Here is a 13,637-nt window from a genome sequence, read left to right on the forward strand (position 1 = left end):
TCTCTGAAATTAAAGAAGAGTCGAAGAGGAGGGACAAGATGGTGGACTAGATGTACAAAAAAGTGCTGCTCCCACCAGAAAGACCAAAATTTTGAGTAAACCAACATAATTTGAATAGATTTTCATAGAGAAAATGCTAGGAGTAGATGGAGATGCAATGCAGACACTGAAGCTGAAGAGGCAGGAAGCTGTGAACCATCCGTGGGGTGCTCAAATGCTAGGGCTAGTTCCTGGGCCTGAAAGGCACCTGGGGAAGGAGTGGGTGAAGGAACTGTATGACTCTCACCATGGTCCTCTGGGATTCTAGCCACAGGGCACCCCAAGCACCCCATATACATTTGAGTTGGGAGGCAAATCTGCCTGGAGAGTAGGCAGAGACAGGGCTTCAGCAGGCATGGAGCCAGGGGCCTTGATGCACCTGGCAGCCATAGGCATCCATGGCCCCTGGGCTTTCCATCTCTCTCTAAGAATCTCTAGCCCCAGTTAGATGCCAGGCCAGGAGAAAGTGGGGCCAGCTTCCCTGTGGGACTAGGGCATATCTGTTCTGCAGTCCTTCCTGCTCGCTAGCCTATCCCAGGGCCCTTGCCTGGCTACTCAACAGGAGTGTGTTCATGGAGCATCTGTTGTTGCCCAGGCTGGTGTTTTGCTCCACCTGAATATGTTTCTGGTGGCCTGGGAGCAGGATGGCCCAGCACACCAGCACTCCTGGGAGCCCTATGGCCCAGCACACCTGATGCCCAACCCAGGGTATACAGGATGGAGCCACCAGCAGGTCCCTGTGCCCCAAGGCTGTAGCATGAAGCTTGAGACTGCCCAGCTGAGATGTGTGGCTGACACTTGAGCAGGGGAGGAGCCCACGGTCTCAGAGACTGAGGCGGTGAGGCATGGGGGCCTGTGGGATGGCAGGAGAGTGAGGCATGACTCCTTCACCAGGCCAGTTGGGAAAGGATGTGGCCTATTTCTTCCCTCTGCCCAGGGAAGCCCTGCAGCCCAGAACACCTAACAAAAGAAATGTTGATGCAGTGCTAGTGATTGAAGGGTGCTCCCCCAAGGCCCAGGCGTGGACATGGAAATGGGGGTCACTTCTCTACCCCCGGCACTGAAAAGCAGAGCTATAAATGTGAGGAAGTAAAAAGGAGCAGCCCAGCTGCCAAGTTTGAGCCTATTTACTGGCCATTACTCTTAATTACCATCTACTGGATCACAGCCCAAGCTACAACACCAAAAATACTTTGCCGATATACTCCCCTGTGAAACAATGGGCAAGAATTCAGCCACAAATAAAGACCCTGTGCAGAGGGGTTGGCCACCTGAAAATATCCAGAAATGAATACAATTGACTACATTCAATCTTGCCACAGTTAAAGAAACACTAACCCTCCCAGGTGAGAAAGAATCAGCACCAGAACTCTGACAATTCAAAAAGCAAGAGTGTCCCCTCACTTCCAAATGATTCCACTAGCTCTCTGGCAATAGTTCTTAACCATTCTGAAAGAGTAAAATGACTGAAATGACAGACACAGAGTTTAGAATCTGGATGGTAAGGAAGATACTGACATTCAGAAGAAAGTTGAAAACCAATCCAAAAAATCCAGTAAAATAATCCAAGAGTTGCAAGATGAAATAGCTGTTTTAAGAAAGACCCACACTAAACTTTTGGAGCTGAAAATTCACAAGAATTTCATAACACAATCAAAATATTATCAGCAGAATAGATCAACCTGTAGAAAGAATCTCAGAGCCCGAAGACTGGTTCTTTGAATCAACTCAGACGAAAATAAAGAAAAAAAAAATTTTAAATGAACAAAACTTCTGAGAAATATGGAGTTATATACAAGGAGGAAATCTATGGCTCATTGGCATTCCTGAGAGAGAAGGACAGAGAATAAGCAATTTGGAAAATATATTTGAGGATATAGTGCACAAAAATTTCCCTAATCTTGTTAGAGTGGTTGCAAATTCAAGAAATTCAGAAAACACAGGCTAGATACTATACAAGATGACCATTCCCAAGGCACACAGTCATCAGATTCCCTAAGCTCAATGTCAAATAAAAAAATCTTAAAGGCAGTAGAAAGAAGGGTCAGATCAGATATAGAGGGAACCCTATCAGGCTAGCCATGGACTCTTCATCAAAAACTTTACAAGCCAAAAGAGATTGGGGGTCCATTTTCAGCATCCTTAAAGAAAAGAAATTTCAACCAAGAATTTATATCCCACCAAACTAAGCTTCATAAGGGAAGCAGAACTAAATCCTTTTCAGACAAGCAAATCCTGAGGGAATTCATTTCAACTAGACTAGCCTTACAAGAAGTCCTTAAGAGAATGATAAATGTGGAATCAATAGAACAGCACCTGCTACCACACAAACACACTTAAGTACATAGCCCGCAGACAGTATAATGCAACAACTGTACAATCAACCAGCTAAGAACATGATGACAGGATCAAAACTTTACATATAAATACTAACCCTGAAAGTAAATGGCCAAAACGCCCCACTTAAAAGGCACAAAGTGGCAAACTGGATAAAAAAGATAGCACCCAACCATTTTCTGTCTTCAAAAGATTCACCCTATATGTAATGACACCCACACACTTAAAGTAAAGGGATGGAGAAAGATGTATCATGCCAATGGAAAACAAAAAAAGCAAGGGTCACTATTCTTATATCAGATGAAACAGACTATAAACCCATAACAATTAAGAAGGACAAAGAAGGGCATCGCATAATGATAAAGGGTATAATCCAATAAGATTTAACTATCTTAAATATATCTGCACCCAACATTGGAGCACCAAGATTAATAAAACAAATCCTTCTTGACCTATGAAAAGACATAGACAGTCACACAATAATAGTGGGAGACTTCGACACCCTACTGATATCATTAGATAGATCATTGTGGCAGCAACCTAACAAAGACATTTTAGACTTAAACTTGGCACTTTACCAATTGGACTTAATAAGAAATCTACAGAACACTACACTCAACAACCATAGAATATACATTCTTCTCATCTGCATATGGAAGATATTCTACGACTGATCAAATGCTTGGTCATAAAGAAAGTCTCAACACAATTTTTAAAAAATCAAAATCATAACAAGCATACTCTCAGGCTACAGTACAACAAATATAGAAATCAAAATCAAGAAGATATCTCAAAACTACACAATTACATGGAAAGTAAACAACTTGCTCCTGAATAACTCCTGGGTGAACATCAAAATTAAGGCATAAACCAAAAAATTATTTGAAGCTAATGAAAATAGAGATGCAACTTACCAAAATCTCTGGGATGCAATGAAAACTGCATTAAGAGGACAATTTATGGCACCAAACACCTTCACCAGCAAGGTAGAAAGATCTCAAATTAGCAACCTTACCTTGCACCTAAAAGAACCAGAATAACAACAACAAAAGAACATCCAATCCCAAAGCTATTAGAAGAAAAGAAATAACTAAAATTAGAGAAGAACTGAGCAAAACTGAGATGCAAAAGTCCATACAAAAGATCAATGAAACCAAGAGTTGGTTCTGTGAAAGAAAAAAACAAGATTGATAGACCACTAGCTAGATTAAGAGAGAGAAAAAAAAAAGAGTAGGGGGGAGAACATCCAAACAAAATTAGAAATGACAAAGATGACATTACAACTAACTCTATAGAAATAAAACGGATCCTCAGAGACTACTATGGGCCAATCTATGCACACTTTAGAATATCTAAATGAAAGGGATAAATTCCTGGAAACACACAATCTTCCAAAGTTGAATGAGGAAGAAATGGAAACCCAAATAGACCAACATCAAGTTCTGAAATTGAATCTGTAATAAAAAATATACCAACACATACACAAAAAGCCCTGGACCCTGAAGTCACAGCTGAATTCTACCAGGCATACAAGAAAGAACTAGTACCAATCCTACTGAAACTATTCACAAATATCAAGGAGGAGGGATTCCTCCCTAACTCATTCTATGAGCTGGAATCAGCCCAATACCAAAACCTGGCAGACACAATAAAAAAAGAAAATTTCAGGCCATATCTCTGATGAATATCAATGCACAAATCCTCAACAAAGACTGGTTCAACATAAACAAATCAATAAATGTGATTTACCACATAAACAGAATTTTTAAAACCATATAATCATCTAAATAAACAGAGAAAACTTCCAAAAAAAAAAAAAAAAAAAACAACAACATCCCTTCATGATAAAAACTCTCTACAAACTAGGCACTGAAGGAACACCTCAAAATAGTAAAAGTTATTTATGACAAACTCATGGTCAACATTGTACTGAATGGACAAAAGCTGGAACCATTCCCCCTGAGAACTGGAACAAGACAGAGATGACCATTCTCACCATTCCTATTCAACATAGTACTATAAGTCCTAAACAGACTACTCAGGCAAAAGAAAGAAATAAAAGGTATCCAGATAGGAAAAGATGAAGTCAAACTATCTCTCTTTGTGGACTGTGTGATTCTATACCTATAAACCTTAAAGACTCTGACAAAAGCCTCCTAGAACTAATAAATGACTTTAGTAAAGTTTCAGGATACATCATCAATGTACTAAAATCAGTAGCAGCTGGGCACGGTGGCTCACGTCTGTAATCCTGGCACTTTCGGAGGCTGAGAAGTGCAAATCACTTGAGCTCAGAAGTTTGAGACTAGCCTGGGCAACATGGCAAAACCTCGTTTTTGCTAAAAAAATACAAAAATGTAGCCAGATGTGGTGGTGTGCACCTGTAGTCCCAGATACTTGGGAGGCTAAGGCCCAATAATCACTTGAACCCAGGAAGTGGAGATTGTAGTGAGCTGAGATTGCACCACTGCACTGCAGCCTGGTGACAGAGCAAGACTCTGTTTCAAAAAAAATAAAAAATAAAAACAAAAAAAACATCACTAGCATTTCTATCCAGCAATAACATCCAGGCTGATCGTCAAATCAAGAATGCAATCCCATTTACATAGCCACAAATAAAATGAAATGCCTAGTAATATAGCTAACCAAGGAGGTGAAAGATCTCTACAAAGAGAACTACAAAACACTGCTAAATGAAATCACATATGACATGAATAAATGAAAAAATAAACCATGGTGATGGATTGGAAGCATCATTATCATTCAAATGGCCATACTGACCAAAGCGATCTACAGATTCAGTGCATTTCGCATCAAACTACCAATGTTATTTTTCACAGAATTAGAAAAAATCTATTCTAAAATTTATATGGAACCAAAAAAGAGTCCAAATAGCCAAAGCAATCCTAAGTAAAAGTAACAAAGCCAAAGGCATCACACTACCCAACTTCAAACTGTACTGTAAAGCTACAGTAACCAAAAAAGCATGGTTCTGGTACAAAAACAGACACATAGACCAATGGAACAGCATAGAACACTCAGAAATAAAGCTGCACACCTACAATAACATGATCTTCAACAAGGTCACAAAAACAATCAATGGAGAAAGGACACACTATTCAGTAACTGACTAACCATATGTAGAAGACTGAAACTGGACCCCTTCCTCTCACCTAAAAAATATTAACTCAAAATAGATTAAAGATTTAAATGTAAGATCTCAATCTATAAAAATCCTAAAAGAAAACCTAGAAAATACTCTTCTTGACATTAGCCTTGGCCTTAGCAAATAATTTTTGGCTAAGTCCTCAAAAGCAATGACAACAGAAACAAAAATTGACAAGTAGGATCTAATTAAATGAAAGACCCTCTGCACACCAAAAGAAACTATCAACAGAGTAAACAGACACTTTACTGAATGGGAGAAAATAGTCACAAAGTATGCATCTGACAAAGGAGTAATATCCAGAATCTGTAAGGAACTCAAACAAATCAACACACAGAAAACAAATAATCCCATTTAAAAAAATGGGCAAAGAATGTGAAAAGCAGCTTCTAAAAGAAGACATATAAGTGGCCAACAAACATGAAAAAATGCTCATTATCACTAATCATCAGAGAAATGCAAATCAAAACCACAAGATGTTATCTCACACCAGTCAGAATGGCTATTACTAAAAAGTAAAAAAATAACAGACGCTCACGAGGCTGTGGAGAGAAGGGAACACTTACACATTGTTGGTGCAAAGGTAAATTACTTCAACTACTGTCGAAAGGAGTTTGGAGATCTCTCAAAGAACTTAAAATAGAACTATTGGCCAGGTACAGTGGCTCATGCCTGTAATTCCAGCACTTTGGGAGGCGGAGGCAGGCGGATCATCTGAAGTCAGGAGTTCAAGACCAACCTGGCCAACATGGTGAAACCCCATCTCTACTAAAAATACAAAAAATTAGCTGGGCATGGTGTCAGGCACCTGTAATCCCAACTACTTGGGAGGCTGAAGCAGGAGAATTGCTGGAACCTGGGAGGTTGAGGTTGCAGTTAGCCGGTATCGTATCACTGCACTCCAGCCTGGGCAATAAGAGCAAAACTCTGTCTTAAAAAAAAAAAAGATAGAACTACCATTTGACCCAGGAGTTCCATTACTGGGTATATACCTAAAGGAAAAGAAATAACTCTACTGAAAAAAGAAAGAAAAAAAAAAACAACACTCACATGCAATTGCATGTTCATCGCCGTTCACAATACAAAGACATGGAATAAATCTAGGTGTCCATTAATGATGAATTGGATAAAGAATATATGGTACATATACACCACAGAATACAACATAGCCAGAAAGAACAAAATCATTTCCTTTGCAGCAATATGAATGTAGCTGGTGTCCAAAATCCCGAGTGAATTAATACAGGAAGAGAAAAAATAAATACCACATATTCCCACTTATAAATATTGAGCACAGGTGGACAAATACATGGGAACAATGACAATGTGAACTACTAAAGCGGGGAAAGAGTAGGGGCTGTGGATTTAACAACTACCTATTGTGTACTATGGTTATTACCTGGGTGATGGGATCCATGCCTGAAACCCCAGCATCATGTAATATACCCGTGGAGCAAACCTGCACATGTACCCCCTGTATCTAAACTAAAAGCTGAAATTGTAAAAAAGACAATTCAACGCTATGTATAAACAGATAAATAAACCAAGTACCACCTCAGTCTTATCTGTTTCCCAAACTAAGCATCTTCACAACTTCTAATTTCTCCCTCAACAAAAATTTTAATTAAAATTATCTGTCTATCCATCCATCCATCATCATCATCATCATCATCATCATCATCATCACCATTATCTAATTAGAGGTTGGGCAATTTTTCTTGAAGTTGATACAGGTACGTTTTCTTCCCCCCTCCATCCCATGTCAATATTGACAAGGGGCGACACCTGGTAGGGATGCGAAGCAGTTAATGGTAACATTACCACATTGGGCAAGGGCTCCTTTACTCAGTTTCTAATGAAAGCCTTTCTGAAAATATTTGTAATGACCATAGTTATTGATCAAACTTAAAAGCAGAGAAGACTAATTTACTAATACAATGTAATAATTGTGGCTAAAGATCTTACAATTTTTAAAAAGTACTTTTTTTCCTCTAATGAAGGCTTTTGATTAATAATGCTAAGGAATAAATGTGTTCATGTTTCACAGGTGTATTTGTATTTCACAAGTTATACTTTTCTTTTTCAATGAGCATTTGAACTTAGGGACTTGTTTAATATATGCAGGGCCTTCTTCACAAAGAGAGAGCATCTCTACTACACACACAGCCCTGTAGGACATAAATATTATCGCAAGCATTTTGAAACAACCTATTCAATACTATATATACCTCTCCAGAATTTAATTTGGAATATTTCATTAAAAGTCTCATTAATACAAGTCACCTGAGACTTAGTTTTCCTGTTAAATACCTCTTTGTCATGATTTACCCTGGAAAGAATACAAATAAAGTTCTTGAGAATGTTTTGTAATACAGGATACTCACTTCACACACTACGTATATAAAGGAAATAAGCTTTTACATTCTAAACTCTAGGTGCCATTTTCTCTAGTAAATACTTGCTCCATTTCCTTTATTTTCATATTGGCTTATTTTTCCTTATAGTATCATGTGACATATTAAATATGTGTGCCAATTCTCTGACACTCTTTCCATTAAGAGTTGGGTACTTGACTTTACCTTTAAAAATAAGTAGGCTTTGTGATTGCTTTGAATCTGTGACAATTTCTGTGCCCAGGCCAGTCTTTTGGGACCTTCTCTGAGAGAGCTGATCCTCCAGGGAAAACTACCAACTATCCTGAGACAGTCATGCTAGAGAACCCTTATGTAGGTACTCCAAACAGCAATTAATACCAAGCATAGCCTGCACCAAAGTGCCAGACATGTGATTGAAGCTCTCTTGGATCCTCTAAGACCAGCCCATTCTCCTGTGAATCCACTACCAATCCACCCTGTTACCTCAGCTACTGCCAATTGGAGTAGAGAAATTGTCCTGTCAAACTTTGTACAAATTTCTGACCTACAAAATTGTGAAATGTAATACAATGGTGGTTGTTTTAAGCCTCTGAGTTTTGGGATAGTTTGCTATGCACTGATACATAACAGAAACATAAAGCAGTACCTGCTATTGCAACAAAAACCTAAAATATATAGCATTGATTTTGGGACCAGGAGGTAGGCAGAAGCCAGAAGCACTTTGTGGAGCCTTCTGTTGAGGGCATGAAAGACTGCAAGGAAATTAGAGGCCAGAGGAAAGGTAATCTCAATGATTAGTGTTTGGCAGCAAGGCAGGAGTGATAAGGTTGAAAAATATACCTAATGAACTGGTGGATTTGGCTAAGATTTTTAGCAGAACATTAAAAAAGTAGCAACTGGTTTCTTTTATCTGAATATAAGAATGTTTGGGTAGAAAAAGATAAGCTTAAAAAACTGCTATAAAGAAAAATTTAGAGAAAATATGAAGGAGGCAAGACTTACTGAATCTAATAATGAAACCATTATCTTATTCCTAGTTTCTCCAGAAAACAAAAGATCACAAAATACAAAATTGCCTCTGGGCAAATAGCATATCCAAAACACTGCTGGTTAAGCAGTAAACATCTACAGAGTGTTACTGTAGGACACTTTATTGAGACCTCAGAAAGTTTTAAGGGTATGCCCAGTAGAGCTTGTGAGAATCTCAAGGACATGACTCTCAGTCTCTCTCTCACAATTAGAAAAGGCACTAAGAATCTTAAGGATTTGCCTTTATTAGACACTAACAGCTAAATAAAAAGGCTTTCAAGAAGCTTAAGGGCATTGTTCTATAGCACCCTGACTCTCAATCAAGTGTACAGAAGAGCCTCTCTCTGAAAGAAACATGGGTGTAGCTTTTGTTTGATAGGGTAGATTTATAATATGATACACTGGAGATCCACAAAATTTTAAAAGAAATTATCAGCTTGGACTGAAACAGATGGTGACAGCACAAAATGAAATGAGACCTATAATTCTCAACCTTCTACATCACAGGAAGCAGACTGAGAGGGCTATTCAGTTTTAAGCACAGGCCATTTCTTATTTCAAAGAATGAATGACTCAGGAGCAGCAATGTATAGATATTATGCCATATAGCATTTTTTCTCTGGAAGAAATCAAAATTAAAAAATTAAAATGTAATATGTTTCATCATTAATCATCAGAGAAATAGAAATCAAAACCACAATGAAATATCACCTCATAATTCATTAGGATGAGCATTTTAAAAATAGTAATTTATAAAACAGAAAATAACAAGTATTGGCAAAGATGTGGAGAAAATGGAACTCTTGTGCACTGTTGGTGGAAGTGTAAAATGGAAGCCATTATAGGAAACAGTTTGTAGCTTCCTTGAAAGATTAAAAACAGAACTGCTGTATAATTCAATGATCCCACTTCTGGGTACTTATCTCAAATAATTGAAAGTAGAATCTTGAGGCAATATGTTTATTGCAGTGCTATTCACAATAGCCAAGAGGTAGAAACAACCTAAATGTCCATCAACATAAGAATTAAGAAAATGCAGTATATATACACAATGGAATATCACTCAACCTGAAAGGAAATTCTGTTAGATACTACAATATAAATCAACCTGGAGGACACTATGCTAAGTTAAACAAGCCAGTCACAGAGGACAACACTGCATTATTTCCACTAATAGGAAGTATCAAAAATAGTCAAACTCAGAGAAGCAGAGGTAGAGAGATAGTTGCCAGAAGCTGGGGGTTGGAGGTTGGGGAAGGAATGGCAAGTTGCTATTCAATGAGTATAAGTTTTAGTCATGCAAGATGAGAAAGCTTTAGAGCTTATACTATTCAATGAGTATAAGTTTTAGTCATGCAAGATAAGAAAGTTTTTGTACAGCTTTATCTGCTGTATAACAATGTATGATATATTTTTAAATTTAAGAGGGTAGATCTCATGTTATGTGTCTGTTATCACAATAAAATAAATAATAAAAATCTAATATGTTTTAAAATCACCAAGTATTACAACCTCAAAATACGTTAAAATAATCAAGGGCAGCTAATCTAATGGAAGGCATGTTTTTATCATAAATTAGTTCAAATACTTTTTTAAATAACTAGGTGAGTTAAGAGTTAAATGAGCAATCAAACAATTCAAAGTTTATGGTCTGTTTATAGACCCATATACAAAGTGGGGCTTTTAAGAGCAGTTTTCTCTGTATCAATAGCTGTGCTCCCCTTCAGGGGCTAGGATAGAATTTAATCATACCACACCATTACAACGTGTGAGAAAATTTATGTAAGCCTGTGCTGACAGATGGAAAGGTTGATAATAGAAATAATACATTCCCTTTCCCTACCACGCTCCTCAACAAACCCTGTTTTTCATATTTATAAGAACGGTTGTGTTTTTGTTATTATCAATACTTATTAAATCTCATTGCCACTTTTTTACCAGCTTCCTTCTATCCCCCTCCGCCCAACCCCAGCCATACACACGCACACACACACTGAGGGAGGTAAGAGTTGAGGGAGGTGAGGAATAGAAGGTTTACCTCAGTTCATGCTTGGAACCCTAATCTCAGGATCAGTATAGGTATGGAAATCTATAATTTTCCCTCATTTCTTATAATGTACCAGGCAAAGTCAAAAGAAAGATAATTTTTGGTACGGGAGATTCATGAGGAAAGACATACTATGTGTCTTTGAAAGTGCATAATACATTGAAGACACACGAGGTATATTGGCTACCTTAGTGAGACACAGGAATAATTCTACTTCTCCAAAGAAAGTTCCCTCTACATTGTATCCTTTACAGAGAGTCCAATACTCTTAAGCTAATTAATGCAGTTTTCATAGTGTCTGCTTCTGAGTGTCTGTCAAGAGGAGAAGCTTGCAATATGCTTTGCAAGCAAGGTTCAAAGAACCGCATAAAGTGGAAAGAATATTTTGCTCTTGATTATTCAACTTTATGATCTTTTGCATTCCTTGGAGGCAATTATTTGAATTATCTCTCTGGAGGCGAAACTGATGATTCTGCATTTCCATATCATCTCTCTTCTTGCTGGCTCCCAGAACAATGCTGTTTGGTCTGCATGTGGCCATATGAGAAGGCCATGGAGCTGGAAGAGTCAGGATGGCTGCCTTTGATTTCTCTTAGGTAATTCTATAGGGCTACATGGAAGCCTGACTGTTCCTGCTTTGTAAAAATGCACAAGTCTGAAACAACACAAACCACTGGCTATTCTCATTCAAATACGATTCTTTAATTGTTTTCTGGTAATAAAGCAAAGTAGCATACTATTTTCAAATTAGAGCACTCTGTTGGCATACTTGTAAAATCACACAATATAAATAATCAAGAATTCTGTTCTATCTGTGGCTTATGGTTTCTTTACATCTTCGCTTTTAATGCAATGACAGTGGATTACTGACACTAACACTTAGAGGACACTGTCCAGCTGAGCTCGGTCAATGCTTCCAGAAACGGATCCTCCATTAGCAGAGAATATAACACAGTGTTTAGGAGCCCAGACTTGAGTCAGATGGACTGATTTAAATTATGCTCTAACTAGGTCCTGATCTTGGGCAAATGTCTTAACCTTGCCCTTGTTTCTTCATCTGTAAAATGAGGATAATAGTAGCATCTACATTCTAGGAGTATTTTAAGGATTAAATGTATGCTCCATATAAATTATTTTGAATAGAACCCAAATACTAAGTGCTCAATACATTTTAGCCTGTGATATTTATTTTATTTGTCCCTATCCTTTACAAAAAGGCATTGGATTATTGAATTGAAAGTGACATGAAGAGCTAAGTAAAAGGTATGACTTCTCTCCAACTTAGCCAGGTCAGTTTTCTCCTTGAAGATCCTGTAGAGGATCCTCCATGAAGAATTGTTACCTGTTGTGTTTCGCATGCAGGATCTGAATACATAGATTATTCTGAATCATTATATATAAAGTTGCATACGTATAAATATTTTGGCCTCTTTCCTAGAAAAATCGGGTACTCTCCTGGGGTGATCTTGTGATTTCCAGATGGATTCAGAGAACTCAATGCAGCTGCTATCTCCTATTGACCAGCCAGCACTGGCTCCACTGTGCTAAACAGGAAGGAGCCCTGGGAGGGAAGTGGAGAGTTGAATGTCACATGAGTTAGCAAAGGCTTTCTTGAACTTACATCATGTTTAATTGTATCAAATACTGTTCATTGTGTGGTTAGGCTCGTGGTGCTTCTTGGATGAAGGAACAAGGAGAAAAATTACTGGCATCTGAAACAAAACCAGAAATCTCTGTTTATTTGGGACCTCAAATTAGACTTGAGTCATAGGATTGTCAAGTTGCTCATGCTGGAGTCAGCTGGGCTGGTTGGTTTCTTATAATGCAATAGACAATTCTTATTTAATCCTACTGTCTCACAAAAAAAATTGAGAAAAGACATGTTCAGAAAGCAAGACTTGATGAGTTAAAACACCATTTTAGTTTCAAGTCTTAAAATTATACTAGGAGTTTTTCTTTATGTTTTAAGGCTCTGTTGAATTTTGAGAACATTCTACAGTATAAACGCTCAGATGTATCCTCAAGACACACTTCTGGATGCCAGGACTATCCTTTAAACATATGTGCTCTAAGAATTCTCTCTATAAATTCGTCACTTTAGGAAATAATCAGGAAAATATAAAAAAAAAAGGCTCATCACTGAGATTTTTCATTCTTGTTAGAGGGGACTGTTAAGCTTCAGGAAGCCTGTGATACACAAAATATAGGTCTTAACTCATGATATATGGAGTGCTATATCCATTAAAATGGGGAGTAATGCAAAGACATCCAGGTACATGGGCTTGCTTTCAGAATATTTTCATTTTTTATTTCATTTCTGCCACTTAATACCTGTGAGACCCTGGATTAGTCACTTGAGTCCTCTAAATACCAATTTTACTCTGAGACATGTAAAGACAGCATTATCTCACACACTACAGGTGCTATGTGAGTACATAATATGAAAAGGATACTATAAGTTGGAATGAAGAAGATATAACTCCTGGGTCTGTGATCTCACAGTTTAATATCATCAAAATTTAAATAAGAGAAGATAAGTGAAACTTCTTTGATACTTTTTTTGGCTCTCAGTATTAAGTGGTTTCAATTTTACAAGTTGTTTTCACATCTGCAGTTTTCTTTAGCAGGATGGCGTTCAATGAAA

At 37.7% G+C, this 13,637-nt stretch overlaps 1 protein-coding gene across 4 annotated transcripts in view; it reads right to left on the reverse strand.

The window, feature by feature from the left end:
- ARHGAP24 (Rho GTPase activating protein 24) overlaps positions 1-13,637 on the reverse strand; it is a 532,908-nt gene that overhangs the window by 321,366 nt on the left and 197,905 nt on the right. The window contains exon 2 of one of the 4 annotated variants that reach the window (XM_050790451.1): positions 12,615-12,705. The exons of the other annotated variants lie outside the window; for them this stretch is intronic. The gene's annotated coding sequence lies outside the window, so the exon portion shown is untranslated. The remainder of the gene's footprint in view (positions 1-12,614; positions 12,706-13,637) is intronic. 4 annotated transcript variants of the gene reach the window in all.

The sequence above is a fragment of the Macaca thibetana genome, chromosome 5 (genome assembly GCF_024542745.1).
Source record: "Macaca thibetana thibetana isolate TM-01 chromosome 5, ASM2454274v1, whole genome shotgun sequence".
Lineage (NCBI taxonomy): Eukaryota > Metazoa > Chordata > Mammalia > Primates > Cercopithecidae > Macaca > Macaca thibetana.